Source organism: Bufo bufo, chromosome 6 (assembly GCF_905171765.1).
Source record: "Bufo bufo chromosome 6, aBufBuf1.1, whole genome shotgun sequence".
Lineage (NCBI taxonomy): Eukaryota > Metazoa > Chordata > Amphibia > Anura > Bufonidae > Bufo > Bufo bufo.
Genome location: NC_053394.1, coordinates 410198307 through 410213303, shown reverse-complemented (window position 1 = coordinate 410213303; position 14997 = coordinate 410198307). Strand labels below are relative to the sequence as shown.

General features: G+C 52.7%; 1 long non-coding RNA gene across 1 annotated transcript in view; it reads left to right on the top strand.

Annotated features, from left to right (window-relative positions):
• Positions 1 to 9279, top strand: part of LOC121004602 — a 110525-nt gene extending 101246 nt beyond the window's left edge. Inside the window, exon 3 of the long non-coding RNA XR_005779790.1 lies at positions 9198 to 9279. This is a non-coding gene — a long non-coding RNA (uncharacterized LOC121004602). The remainder of the gene's footprint in view (positions 1 to 9197) is intronic.
• Positions 9280 to 14997: the final 5718 nt, after the last annotated feature.

The following is a 14997-nucleotide window of genomic DNA, read 5'->3' as shown; positions in this document are numbered from 1 at the left end:
AGAGCCTGAAGCGAGGCATTAACGTTCTGAACCCTAGCACAACCTGCATGACCAAGCACCTGCATGCAAAGCATGAACTGCAGTGGAGTAAACACCTTAAAAACAAGGAAATCACTCAGGCTCCCCCTGCTACCTCTTCTGCTGCTGCCGCCTCGGACTCTTCCTCCGCCTCTCGAGGAACATTGGCACCTGCCGCCCAGCAAACATGGGATGTACCACCAACACCACCACCTGCGTCACCAAGCATCTCAACCATGTCACACGGCAGCATTCAGCTCTCCATCTCACAAAAATTTGAGAGAAAGCGTAAATTCCCACCTAGCCACCCTCGATCCCTGGCCCTGAATGCCAGCATTTCTAAACTACTGGCCTATGAAATGCTGTCATTTAGGCTGGTGGACACAGACAGCTTCAAACAGCTCATGTCGCTTGCTGTCCCACAGTATGTTGTTCCCAGCCGCCACTACTTCTCCAAGAGAGCCGTGCCTTCCCTGCACAACCAAGTATCCGATAAAATCAAGTGTGCACTGCGCAACGCCATCTGTGGCAAGGTCCACCTAACCACAGATACGTGGACCATTAAGCACGGCCAGGGACGCTATATCTCCCTAACTGCACACTGGGTAAATGTAGTGGCGGCTGGGCCCCAGGCGGAGAGCTGTTTGGCGCACGTCCTTCCGCCGCCAAGGATCGCAGGGCAACATTCTTTGCCTCCTGTCTCTTCCTCCTACTCGGCTTCCTCCTCCTCTTCTTCCACCTGCTCATCCAGTCAGCCACACACCTTCACCACCAACTTCAGCACAGCCCGGGGTAAACGTCAGCAGGCCATTCTGAAACTCATATGTTTGGGGGACATGCCCCACACCGCACAGGAGTTGTGGCGGGGTATAGAACAACAGACCGACGAGTGGTTGCTGCCGGTGAGCCTCAAGCCCGGCCTGGTGGTGTGCGATAATGGGCGAAATCTCGTTGCAGCTCTGGGACCAGCCGGTTTGACGCACATCCCTTGCCTGGCGCATGTGCTGTATTTGGTGGTGCAGAAGTTCATTCACAACTACCCCGACATGTCAGAGCTGCTGCATAAAGTGCGGGCCGTCTGTTCGCGCATCCGGCGTTCACATCCTGCCGCTGCTCGCCTGTCTGTGCTACAGCGTAACTTCGGCCTTCCCGCTCACCGCCTCATATGCGACGTGCCCACCAGGTGGAACTCCACCTTGCACATGCTGGACAGACTGTGCGAGCAGCAGCAGGCCATAGTGGAGTTTCAGCTGCAGCACGCACGGGTCAGTCGCACTGCGGAACAGCACCACTTCACCACCAATGACTGGGCCTCCATGCGAGACCTGTGTGCCCTGTTGCGCTGTTTAGAGTACTCCACCAACATAGCCAGTGGCGATGACGCTGTTATTAGCGTTACAATACCACTTCTATGTCTCCTTGAGAAAACACTTAGGGCGATGATGGAAGAGGAGGTGGCCCAGGAGGAGGAGGAAGAGGGGTCATTTTTAGCACTTTCACGCCAGTCTCTTCGAAGTGACTCAGAGGGAGGTTTTTTGCAACAGCAGAGGCCAGGTACAAATGTGGCCAGACAGGGCCCACTACTGGAGGACGAGGATGAGGAGGAGGTGGAGGAGGATGAGGAGGAGGTGGAGGAGGATGAGGATGAGGATGAGGATGAGGATGAAGCATGTTCACAGCGGGGTGGCACCCAACGCAGCTTGGGCCCATCACTTGTGCGTGGCTGGGGGGAAACGCAGGACGATGACGATACGCCTCCCACAGAGGACAGCTTGTCCTTACCTCTGGGCAGCCTGGCACACATGAGCGACTACATGCTGCAGTGCCTGCGCAACGACAGCAGAGTTGCCCACATTTTAACATGTGCGGACTACTGGGTTGCCACCCTGCTGGATCCACGGTACAAAGACAATGTACCCACCTTACTTCCTGCACTGGAGCGTGATAGGAAGATGCGCGAGTACAAGCGCACGTTGGTAGACGCGCTACTGAGAGCATTCCCAAATGTCACAGGGGAACAAGTTGAAGCCCAAGGCGAAGGCAGAGGAGGAGCAAGAGGTCGCCAACGCAGCTGTGTCACGGCTAGCTCCTCTGAGGGCAGTGTTAGCATGGCAGAGATGTGGAAAAGTTTTGTCACCACGCCACAGCTAACTGCACCACCACCTGATACGGAACGTGTTAGCAGGAGGCAACATTTCACTAACATGGTGGAACAGTACGTGTGCACACCCCTCCACGTACTGACTGATGGTTCGGCCCCATTCAACTTCTGGGTCTCCAAATTGTCCACGTGGCCAGAGCTAGCCTTTTATGCGGCCAGCGTTTTGTCTGAACGTGTATTCAGCACGGCAGGGGGCGTCATTACAGACAAACGCAGCCGCCTGTCTACAGCCAATGTGGACAAGCTGACGTTCATAAAAATGAACCAGGCATGGATCCCACAGAACCTGTCCATCCCTTGTGCAGATTAGACATTACCTACCTCCCCTTAACAATATATTATTGTACTCCAGGGCACTTCCTCTTTCAATCCTATTTTTATTTTTATTTTACCATTATATTGCGGGGCAACCCAAAGTTGAATGAACCTCTCCTCTGTCTGGGTGCCGGGGCCTAAAAATATCTGACAGTGGCCTGTTCCAGTGGTGGGTGACATGAAGCCTGATTCTCTGCTATGACATGAAGCCTGATTCTCTGCTGAGTCGCTGACATGAAGCCTGAATCTCTGTTATGGGACCTCTCTCCTCTGCCTGGGTGCCGGGGCCTAAATATCTGACAATGGACTGTTCCAGTGGTGGGTGACGTGAAGCCTGATTCTCTGCTATGCCATGAAGACTGATTCTCTGCTGACATGAAGCCAGATTCTCTGCTATGGGACCTCTCTCCTCTGCCTGGGTGCCTGGGCCTAAATATCTGACAATGGACTGTTCCAGTGGTGGGTAACGTGAAGCATGATTCTCTGCTATGACATGAAGACTGATTCTCTGCTGACATGAAGCCAGATTCTGTGTTATGGGACCTCTCTCCTCTGTCTGGGTGCCGGGGCCTAAATTATATGACAATGGACTGTTCCAATGTTGGGTGACGTGAAGCATGATTCTCTGCTATGACATGAAGACTGATTCTCTGCTGACATGAAGCCTGAATCTCTGTTATGGGACCTCTCTCCTCTGCCTGGGTGGCGGGGCCTAAATATCTGACAGTGGCCTGTTCCAGTGGTGGGTGACGTGAAGCCTGATTCTCTGCTATGGGACCTCTCTCCTCTGCCTGGGTGCCTGGGCCTAAATATCTGACAATGAACTGTTCCAGTGGTGGGTGACGTGAAGCATGATTCTCTGCTATGACATGAAGACTGATTCTCTGCTGACATGAAGCCAGATTCTATGTTATGGGACCTCTCTCCTCTGCCTGGGTGCCAGGGCCTAAATATCTGACAATGGACTGTTCCAGTGTTGGGTGACGTGAAGCCTGATTCTCTGCTATGACATGAAGACTGATTCTCTGCTGACATGAAGCCAGATTCTATGTTATGGGACCTCTCTCCTCTGCCTGGGTGCCGGGGCCTAAATATCTGACAATGGACTGTTACAGTGGTGGGTGACGTGAAGCCTGATTCTCTGCTATCACATGAAGACTGATTCTCTGCTGACATGATGCCAGATTCTCTGCTATGGGACCTCTCTCCAATTGATATTGGTTAATTTTTATTTATTTTATTTTTATTTTAATTCATTTTTCTATCCACATTTGTTTGCAGGGGATTTAACTACATTTTGCTGCCTTTTGCAGCCCTCTAGCCCTTTCCTGGGCTGTTTTACAGCCTTTTTAGTGCCGAAAAGTTCGGGTCCCCATTGACTTCAATGGGGTTTGGGTTCGGGACGAAGTTCGGGTCGGGTTCGGATCCCGAACCCAAACATTTCCGGGAAGTTCGGCCAAACTTCTCGAACCCGAACATCCAGGTGTTCGCTCAACTCTAGTCGTCGGTGCTCATGCTGTCGGAAGCACCAACGACCCCATGTAGATTGCCACCATGCGGGCCAGCCGCTGGTGGTTACTGATGCTGCTGCTGGTACTGGGTTGCGCAGACTGGTAGAACAGCCTCATCTCACCCTCAAGGTCACCTGCTCGGCTGGTGCTGCTGGTTCCAGCCACCTGCTGGGTGAGATGGGCGGGGAGAACTGGAGCGTGAGGCATAGGGTTTGCCTCCTCCAGCCGGTGGACCAGACAGGCCCGCAATTTTTCAATACGGGCCTGCCTCCGACTGCCTGGTAGAAACTTCTCCTGTTTCCCCTTGCAGTGAGGGTCTAAAAGGGTGGCCAACCAAAACTCATCCCTCTCCTTTATTTTTCTGATCCGGGGTCCCTCCTGAGGCATCGCAGCATATGGGCAGCCATGGGGAAGAGCACAGCCCGCTGTGACTCTTCAGAGCTGCCCGAGACCATGACCTCTTGGTCCTCCTGCTGCCGATGCTGCTGCTCCCGGGCGGAGGTACCCCACCCCCGGACTAACGGTGCTTCCAGCACCGGCTCTCCCTCCTGACCAAGCCCAGACTCCTGGATGTTCACTAATTCATCATCCTCCTCCTCGTCCTGGGCCTGGTCCTGGTGGAGAATGGTTGACTCTTCATGCTCCACCAAGGCACTCTCCCCAGCCTCCTGTTGTCCCGCTGCAGTTTGGACAGGGACGCGGCGGCGGTTGGGGATCGGCGGAAGTGGCCGGCAATCCTACGTTCCCTTTGCACAATGTCACTCAACCCTGGGTAAGTGCGGAGGAATTTCTGTACCACAAGGTTGAGGACATGTGCCATGCAGGGCACGTGTGTCAGACTGCCAGCCTGAAGGGCGGCGAGTAGGTTGCTTCCATTGTCACATACAACCATACCTGCCTGGAGCCTTCGGGGTGTCAGCCACTTCTGGACCTGAGCCTGTAGTGCGGACAGAACATCAGGTCCAGTGTGTCTCCGTTCCCCCAAGCTCACAAGCTGGAGCACAGCCTGGGCAGCGGACGTGCCCCACACTTGCGTAGCTACGGGGATGCTTGCTTGGGGGCTCAGCAGCCGTGGAGACAGTGGCTTGCGGGAGAGGAGCATTTCTCCCATGGACACCCCGGGGCGGCACCACAAACTCAGATGCCGCCGTTCCCTCCCCGGCGCCTCGGAGGGAAACCCAATGGGCTGTAAAACTTAGGTATCGATCCTGCCCATGCCTGCTGGTCCAAGCATCCATTGTGAGATGCACCCTGTCGCTGACAGCATGATCCAGCAACAGGCATACATTCTGCACAAGGTGCTGGTGCAGGGCAGTCCTGGCAAAGTAATGGCGGCTGGGGACACGCCATTTGGGTTGGGCCTGCTCCAACATCTGCCTAAATGGCTTGCTGTCAACCAGATTGTACGGAAGCAGATGTTGGGCAATAACCCTTGCCAGGAGCCCATTGAGTGAACGCACACGTCGGTCCACTGGGGCGTAGGGCGCGGTGCGTTCAAAAGCATCAGCAACTGATGGCTGGCGCCGGACGGCAGAGGAGGGTGCACAGGTTGCAGAGGGATGGCTGCCGGTACCAATACCTCTACAAGAGGGAGCTGGTGGGTGGGAATCAGTAGTTGCAATAGAGAGGGGGAGCTGCTGTACAGTGGCAGGAGCTGCTGTCCCCTGCACACTGCCGGTGGCGATGCTGCTACTACCACTCTTACTCTGTTCCCACTCCCGCCAGTGGTTCAGTCGCATGTGCTGGTTCAGGGCTGTGGTACCCAGCCGACCAACTGACCTCCCTCTCCTCACCCTGGCATGGCAGAGGTTACAAATGGCAACAGTAACATCATCTGTTGCCAGGGTGAAGAAAGCCCAAACAGGCGACTTCCGCACCAACCTCCTATCCGATGGGATGGTGCTGGCTTGCGCCTGTTGGGGCTCAGTGTGCACAGGCGGAGCATGCTGCTGCTGCCTGCTCCTCTCAACAGTAGAGCCCCTGCCAATGGGCTCCCTGGAGACCTGCCGCATCGTTTGCCTCGGGTGCCTACCTACTTCAGTGCTGCTGTCACTTGACAAAGTAGGTGGCACCCATTCGGCGTCACCCTCCTCCTCATCTGCAATGTCAGACCCGGTGCCAAACTGTGGTTGACTGAGGGGAACAGCTAACATGGAGCCCCTGACTGTGCTCCGCTGTCCCCTCGCTGACGCCTGGGTCTGACTAGATGCGGAGTTGTGTGGCTCAAACCACCCGCACCTGTTGGAAGGGATTTCAAAGGGGTATTTATTGTCGTTGCCCCCTCCTCCTCCTCCTCATTATCCCCCATCCCTTCCAAAAAGTCCTGCACATCTTGAGGGCTGAAATTTAATTCTGCCTCCTGAATAGCCTCCCCCAGAATGTCCAGCTCAGTGTCCTCGTCTTCGAACATGAGCGGGGACAATTCTGTGGGAGTGGGGGTTGCTTGTACAGGAGGCGTAGATCTGCCGCTACTGCTGCTACTATGAACTGGGGCTGAGGACTCCCTGGCACTCGAGTCAGCCACCAGAGCCATCAATGTCTCGGCGTCCTGTGAAAGTATGGCCCTTGGACGGCTGCTTAAATTAAAAAACTCACGGATCAGGCGGACACCCCTGCCACCTGCACCTGCCTGTCCATGACTGGAGGGTCTATTGGCCCGACCGCGGCTGCCTGCACGGCCCGGTGCACTCATAGTTTATGCAAAGGTGATTTGGCTAAAGGTTTATTGGGGAAGGGACGTGTGTCAAAAAAAATCTATTTAACTTGTAATGTAAACAAATTTTTTAAAAATAAATTAAAGTAATAAACGGAAAATAAATAAAACCCCTAACTTAAAAACCAAACTAATTCAGAGTAAATATAAAAATTTTTTGTTTTTTTATGACAATAAACTAAGAAACACAGAAACACGCAGACAATCAGACGCAAAGACAAGACAGATGTAACAAAGCTAAACACAAAGAACGAAACTTTTTTTTTTTTTCTAACTATAAAACGGAAAAAACGCGGACAATCAGACGCAAAGACAAGACAGATGTAACAAAGCTAAACTTTTTTTTTTTTCTAACTATAAAATGGAAAAAACGCGGACAGACGCAGACAAAACAGATGTAGCAAAGCTAAACTTTTTTTTTTTTTTTCTAACTATATAACAGAAAAACGCAGACAATCAGACGCAAAGACAAGACAGATATAACAAAACTAAAGTTTTAAATAAACTCTAACACAGAAACACGCAGACAGTCAAACAAAAAACTATTATAACAAAACTTTTTAACAAGGACGGACAGACAGACACAAAATTACACTAAATCCCTAACCTAAAATCTGTTCTAAATAGCCCTAAACACTAACCTAAACTATTAATCTATATCTAGAGGTATTTTCAAGTCCCTAACTCCCTATCCCTAATGCCCTACACAGATCCCTGCACTAAAACCTATCAGCTAACTGTATCTTGTATCTTTAACCTAACTAATCTAACCTATCTAATAATACAGACCCTGACATGCATCAGGTGCTTACAATCACTCCGGCCGCCAGCCCATTGACTGCCGAGTTCCCGGGCCGCCGGGCGGACAGGTGCATCTGATTGTGAAGGCAGTAAATCCCGTTTACCATTTTTTTTTCGCTTCACAAGCAACGTGACGTATTGCAGACTGCTCTCCGCTTGCATTTCGCCATGTACCCGTCCCCGAAACAGACACCTATCAGCCGTGAACGAGGCATGCTGTGAGTATGACCCATGGATGGGAACCCTCTCTGCTGGGTGGGTTGCAGAGGAGCTGCCGGGCGAGTTTTAGCCGAGCACTGCGGGCTGCCATTCGAGTGTCCGCCGAGTCCTAGGGGCTGCATGGTGACTGTCCACCGAAGCCTGTGGGGGTACCAGCCCAGGGGCTGTCATGCCGTTGTCCGCTGAAGCCTCCAGGCAGCCAGCCACACGGCCGCCATGCGAGTGTCCGCCGAGGCATCTGTGCTGCCAGCCCAGCGGCCGCCATGCGAGCGTCCGCCGGCTTAATGGATGCTAGCCGAGCGTGTCCTCCAAAGGCTATGGCTGCTAAGTGCACCCCGAAACCAGTCAGCAGATTCCCCCGGGACACCGCGTCCCTCAGTCCACTGCTCAGCTTGTTTCAGACAGACCGCTGGTGGCTCCATGGTCTGAAGCGCCTGTCAATAGAAGGGTGAGGGGGCTCGAATGTACCCCGTCTCCCACACCTCATGGGAGAAGGTAGATAGGCCCTGGGGGGAACTGGGTGGTCTCATCCCACCAGAAGTTCCAGGGGCCTGGGTAGGAGTCCCTCACTCCTCCCGCTGGCAAAGAGAAGGGCAGATTATGTTGTTTTGAGAGAGATCGTGAATGAGCATGCACCTAACAGGTGCACCCGTCCAGCAGTTCTAGCGGCTGGCCATGTTGGGGTCCCCGATCCCCGGCCACATAGGTGGTGTGTCATGCCATGGAGGGATCCCTGTCTCTCACACCTTGCGGAAGAAGGTATAGAGGCACCGTGGGTGAACTGGGTGGGTGCATCCCACCAGCAGTTCCATGAAGTAGCACTAAGCCGGCGTGTGTGATTTGTCATACCCATGTTTATATTGTAATTTTCTCTCTCTTCCAAGTCACAACCGGACTGTCCTCACCTGTGCCGTCTGTCACAAAGTGTACAAAGACCTATCCACACACTTGAGGCGATGCTGCATGAGACTTTGTACAGACGATGAGATCCAATCCAGTCTGTTATCTTCCAAGACCTCCCTTAAAAACATTGCCAGCCGTGGTACCACCATCAGCTACCATCAGGTCGCCTCCCTTCAATCCACTGAGGACATCGTACGGTTCCTGGAAGACAGAGGGTTTACCATCATTGATAAGCCCCCTTCTCCCTGGTAAGGTCCTGCAATGTGTGGTGCACCTGTGTTCCCATCTGAACACCCTTCTAGTTACTTACGTACCTTCTACTTCTCTCTATAGCGCTGCCAGTTTGACGTCTGGTACTCCTATTCCTCCTGCCCAGGCCAGCCAGCATCTTTCATCTTCCACCCCCAACGATCATGGAACTGTTTGCCAGCTCAGCAGTGATTGGGAGGATGTAGCTTCAGAAACCGTGGGCCTAGTGGAGGAGGATGAGGCTTCAATAACCCTGAGCCTAGTGGAGGACAAGGGTGCTTCAGTAACCTTGAGCCCGGTGGTGGAGGTTTCTTCAGGAACCGTGAGCCCAGAGGAGGGTTCTTCAGGAACCGTGAGCCCAGTGGTGGTGGAGGTTTCTTCAGGAACCGTGAGCCCAGTGGAGGAGTGTGCCTCAGTAACCCTGAGCCTAGTGGAGGTGGATCTGGCCCCTTCAGGTGTGGAGGGGGATGTGACCCCTTCAGGATCCATGGGCCTATTATCTGCAACCGAGTCTCCAGATGATAGCGACGATAATTTTTTTCAATGCACTCCCAGGTGGGTACACGACCCTCGGTGATGAACCTTGACTTTCATGGTTCCACCGTGACCGTTTCCTTTTTCTCATCATCCTTTTCCCCTGCCTCTAGGACTTTTAAAACCACAGGGAAAGGTGCTGCACGGAAGAGGATGCAGGACGCTGGGCTGTACAACCGTCATCCCTCCTCTGGGGATCCTCTGTTGAAACCTTACGCCAATTACCTGTGGTCTACGCTGGGCCTGAGCAATCACAGGCAGGAGGTGGATGCGGTTGCCCGGTTCCTATACATTATGAACCCACAACGTGCCTGCCTAGACTTTGTCAGCGACATTGAGAAGGTTCGTTCTTACTTTGACAAGCTCTTAGAAGCCAAGCTCTCTAACCAGACTAGGCTCAACTGCATCCAGCGTATCCGGCGGTTCGTAAAGTACAATATGCGCTCCACCAACCTTTCCATCAGGCAGCCTGACCTGTATAAGAAGTGCAAGTTCTTTATCACGGTCACCGAGGACATCCAAAAGATCCTGTCCAAGGGGCTCTCAAGAGACAGGGTCGACAAGAGGTGAATGTGGAGCCAGGGGTAGGGCTGGGATGGTGGAGTCATTTGTTGGTCTTCCCCCACTCCCTGTTGGTGAGTACCTAACTTCTCTGGTCTTCTTTCTCCCCTTGTCTTAGGTACGCGGCCCTGAGCCAAAAATCACCCAGCCCGTCCGATTGCCGAGCAGTCCTCAGGGATGCCAAGAGCATGATTTTGAAGTGCATAGCCCAAGCCTGGGCGAACTGCGCAACTTCCTATCAGCAAACTGAAATTATCCTCTACCTAGAGTGCCTTCTTGTCTTGAAGCATCTTCAGCGACCGTGGGTAGTCCAAAACATGACTGTAAGCCGCTTTTTTGGTTTAGTATGTGGTGTTCTTTTTCACCATTCGTCGCTCCTCATGTCTTCTCCTTGCAGGTGGGAGAGTGGGATGAGAGGATTCACCATGAGTACAAAGGTGAAAAACTATGTGTGATCGGTGTAAGAACCCACAAGACCTCTACTCAACAAGTTGCTGCTTTCGCGCTGGATAATGATGAAGAGTCGGTGAGTGTGAGCAGAGATGCCCCTTTGCTGGTCCCCGGGTGTTATTCAGCTCCCACCCTCTTCCATTTAAACATTTTGTACCCTTGTTCTCTCCTCAGTGGTTTCAGGCCTACTATGAAAAAGTCTGGCCATTGCTAACCAGAAGTGACAGACGATCCAAAGGATAAATTCTTCCTCTCTTCAGTGAGAACTGAGCGACATACTGTTTCACGAGACATCAAGAGCTACCAATCAAAGTGAGTAGTGCCCAAGCAGTCATCCCTGCTCTCTGCCTCTTTGTTGCCCGGATCTTCAGCTTATTCTCCCCTTCGTTCCCAGGTATAACCTCCCCGATATCTCCAGTCAGGTGGTCAGGAAGGTCTGTGAAACTTGGACGCTTGCAAGGTACACTGATCCTGAAAAGTCTCTGTTTGCAAAGTACTTGGCACACACAAACGCCACGGCGGACAGGCACTACCGAGAGAAAGTGCTGGATGACATCTGTCATGGTTACAAGCTGGTGAAGAGATCTTGTAGTAGTGATGAGGGCCGGACCCCATCTGCCGCTGCCCCCAAGGAGGAAATCAACATGGTGGAGAGGGAGATGGAATGTCTGCCCAACACTTCAAGTAGCAGTGATTAATATGTATGTGTAAATGAAATAAACTATTTTTCTATCTCAAATAAAGTTGGCTCAGGTCATCAGTTCCAGAGGCTGGGCATGATGATAGGCCTCTCCTGGTTCACAGAGGTGGTGTATCATGGCATGGGAGTCAAGTCTCGCACACCCCTTGGAAGAAGTGAGATAGGCCTCGGGGGCGAACTGGGTGGTCTCATCCCACCAGAAGTTCCGGAGGTAACCCGGGCAGGCTCCTCAAAAACATTCCGGAACTCTAGGCAGAAGCTCTGGACGGAAGCGGTGGCAGGATCTGCGCGGTCCCATAGTGGTGTAGCCCAGGCCAGGGCCTTCCCGGACAGTAAACTGAGAATAAAGGCTATCTTGGCTCGCTCAGAAGGAAACTGGTCGGACAGAAGCTCGAGGTGGAGAGAGCACTGCGACAAGAACCCACGGCACTGCTTAGGATCTCCGTCATATTTGTCTGGTAAGGACAAACGGATTCTGGAACCGGCGGTAACTGCCTGGCCCAAAGGGGTTATTAAGGGTTAAGGTTGTAAGAGGCAGTGCTGACTTAATTAGGCTACACCTGTGCACTGCCCATTTATACCTTCTCCTCCCACAGCTTTCTGCCGGATCTTTGTGCCTTGTGCCTCAGAGAAAGCGTTCCCTACGATGTTAGCTTGCCTTACCTGTTGCCGTACCCGTTGCTACCGTCCACTCGCCTTTGAACCTTTGCCGTCTGCCCTGACCGCTGCTACGTCCGACTACGCTCTTACCTTCTCCCTGTGTACCACGCCTTATCAGCTGCCAGAGAGGTCGAGTTGTTACTAGGGGACACGACCTGGTAGTTACCGCCGCGGCAAATCTATCCCGCCTTGCGGCGGGCTCTGGTGAAGACCAGTAACTGCTTAGAACCGGTCCTCTAGTACAACCCGCGCCATCGCCTCTCTGGTCCAGAGGATTCACTACCTGTCCTGCCGGTTCGTGACAGTAAGATCCGGCTATGAATCCTGCTGATGTTCCCCTGCCAAGCCTGGAAGACCTCACCACCATTGTGGCCCAGCAGGGTCAACAGCTGGCCCAGTTGACCGCTATGTTGCAGCAGCTCCTGCCTTCTCTGCAACAGCCAGCTCCTCCGTCTGCTCCTGCTGCATCACCTCCGCCTGCAGTTACCGCCGGTTCCAGAATTCGTTTGTCCTTACCAGACAAATATGACGGAGATCCTAAGCAGTGCCGTGGGTTCTTGTCGCAGTGCTCTCTCCACCTCGAGCTTCTGTCCGACCAGTTTCCTTCTGAGCGAGCCAAGGTAGCCTTTATTCTCAGTTTACTGTCCGGGAAGGCCCTGGCCTGGGCTACACCACTATGGGACCGCGCAGATCCTGCCACCGCTTCCGTCCAGAGCTTCTGCCTAGAGTTCCGGAATGTTTTTGAGGAGCCTGCCCGGGTTACCTCCGCAGAGACTGCCTTACTAAATTTGACCCAAGGAGGTTCTTCCGTGGGTGACTATGCCATTCAGTTCCGCACCCTGGCCTCTGAGCTGAACTGGAACAATGAAGCCCTTTGCGCCACCTTCAAGAAAGGACTTAACAGTGAAGTAAAGGACGTTCTGGCTGCACGTGAGCTTCCTTCCACTCTTAGTGACCTCATCTTGCTCGCCACTAGAATAGACAAACGTTTCGCCGAAAGACAAGAGGAACTCCTCCTTGAAAAGGAAAAAGCTCGTCCTAGACGCTTTACTCGTCTGGCTCCCGTTTTTCCGCATCCACCTCAACCCGCTACTGGGTTTTCCGCCGTGGAAGCCATGCAGGTGGATCGGTCACGCTTGACTCCGCAAGAACGAAGCCGCCGCAGAAACGAGAACCCGCGTCTGTACTGTGCCAGTACCGAGCACTTCCTTAGAGATTGTCCTCTCCGTCCACCACGTTCGGGAAAATCTCGCACCTAGTAAGCGTGGGAGAGGCGTTGCTAGGTGTGTATTCTTCCTCTCCACGTCTCATCATACCCGTGCAGTTGATCATCTCTTCCAAGTCCTCTTTCTCCGCAGCCGCCTTCTTGGATTCCGGTTCAGCTGGCAACTTCATTCACGCCTCCTTGGTTGACAAGTACCGTATTCCAGTAACCCATCTACCCAAGCCGTTTTTCATCTCTACTGTTAACGGTGAGAGACTCTCAGCCACCGTGCAGTTCCGTACCCAGCCTCTGCAGATGGACATCGGAATATTTCATACCGAGACTTTAGAGTTCTTTGTCCTTCCCTTCTGTTCCTCCGAACTCCTCCTGGGTCTGCCGTGGCTTCAACGTCATAGTCCTGTCCTGAATTGGTCCACCGGTGAGATCCTGCGTTGGGGCTCCTCCTGTTCGGACCGCTGTCTCAAGCCTGCTCTGGTCAAACAGAACCCGCAAGTTTCTCCGCCTTCTGGGCTGCCCAAGCCATACCATTCCTTCACGGATGTCTTCTGCAAGAAACAAGCTGAGGTTCTTCCTCCTCACCGATCCTATGATTGCCCGATCGACCTGATACTCGGTTCTACTCCACCTCGGGGCAGAATTTATTCTCTCTCACCTCCTGAGACTCTTGCCATGTCCGACTATATACGTGAGAACCTACAGAGAGGATTCATAAGAAAATCTTCTTCTCCTGCTGGGGCCGGTTTTTTCTTCGTGACTAAAAAAGACGGCTCCCTCCGACCCTGCATTGACTACAGAGGTCTTAATAAAATTACCATCAAGAACCGTTACCCTCTGCCTCTAATCTCTGAGCTATTTGATAGTCTCCGAGGGGCTAAGATCTTCACTAAATTGGACCTTCCAGGGGCCTATAATCTGATCCGTATCCGTGAGGGAGACGAATGGAAGACCGCCTTTAACACAAGGGACGGCCATTTCGAGTATTTGGTGATGCCCTTCGGCCTCTGCAACGCACCTGCTGTCTTCCAGGAATTCGTCAATGATATTTTCAGGGACTTACTTTACACCTGCGTGGTCGTATACCTGGATGATATCCTCATCTTTTCCTCCAATTTGGATCAACACCGGATCCATGTGCAACAAGTTCTTACTCGTCTTAGGAGAAATCGCCTGTACGCTAAACTTGAAAAATGTATTTTTGAACGGACCTCCCTGCCTTTCCTGGGTTACATTATCTCAGCCCAAGGACTTCAAATGGACCCAGCCAAACTCTCGGCGGTTCTGGATTGGCCACGTCCCTCTGGTCTCCGAGCCATACAAAGATTTCTGGGCTTTGCGAATTACTACAGGCAATTCATCCCTCACTATTCCACTCTGGTAGCTCCTATCGTGGCCCTCACTAGAAAAGGAGCTAACCCCAAATCCTGGCCTTCCCAAGCCGAGGAAGCCTTCCAGTCCATGAAATCCGCCTTTGCCTCTGCACCCGTTCTCTCTAGACCAGATTCCACCAAGCCCTTCTCTCTTGAAGTGGATGCCTCCTCGGTGGGAGCCGGAGCTGTCCTCACCAAGAAGTCTTCCCGGGCCAAGACTTCAACTTGTGGCTTCTTTTCTAAAACATTCTCTTCCGCAGAGAGAAATTACTCCATTGGGGACAGGGAACTGCTGGCTATTAAATTGGCACTGGAGGAATGGAGACATTTACTCGAGGGCGCCACACATCCTGTGTACATCTTCACGGACCACAAGAACCTGGCTTATCTCCAGTCTGCTCAGAGATTAAATCCCCGTCAGGCTCGTTGGTCTCTGTTCTTCGCCCGCTTTAACTTTGAGATCCATTTCCGTCCGGCTTGTAAGAACATTAGGGCAGATGCTCTGTCTCGCTCCTCTGATGTGGTGGGCGACGAGTTAACAGCCCGATATATTATCCCTCCAGAACGCCTTATTACAGTCGCTCCCGTGGACCTGCGCCTTCTTCCTCCT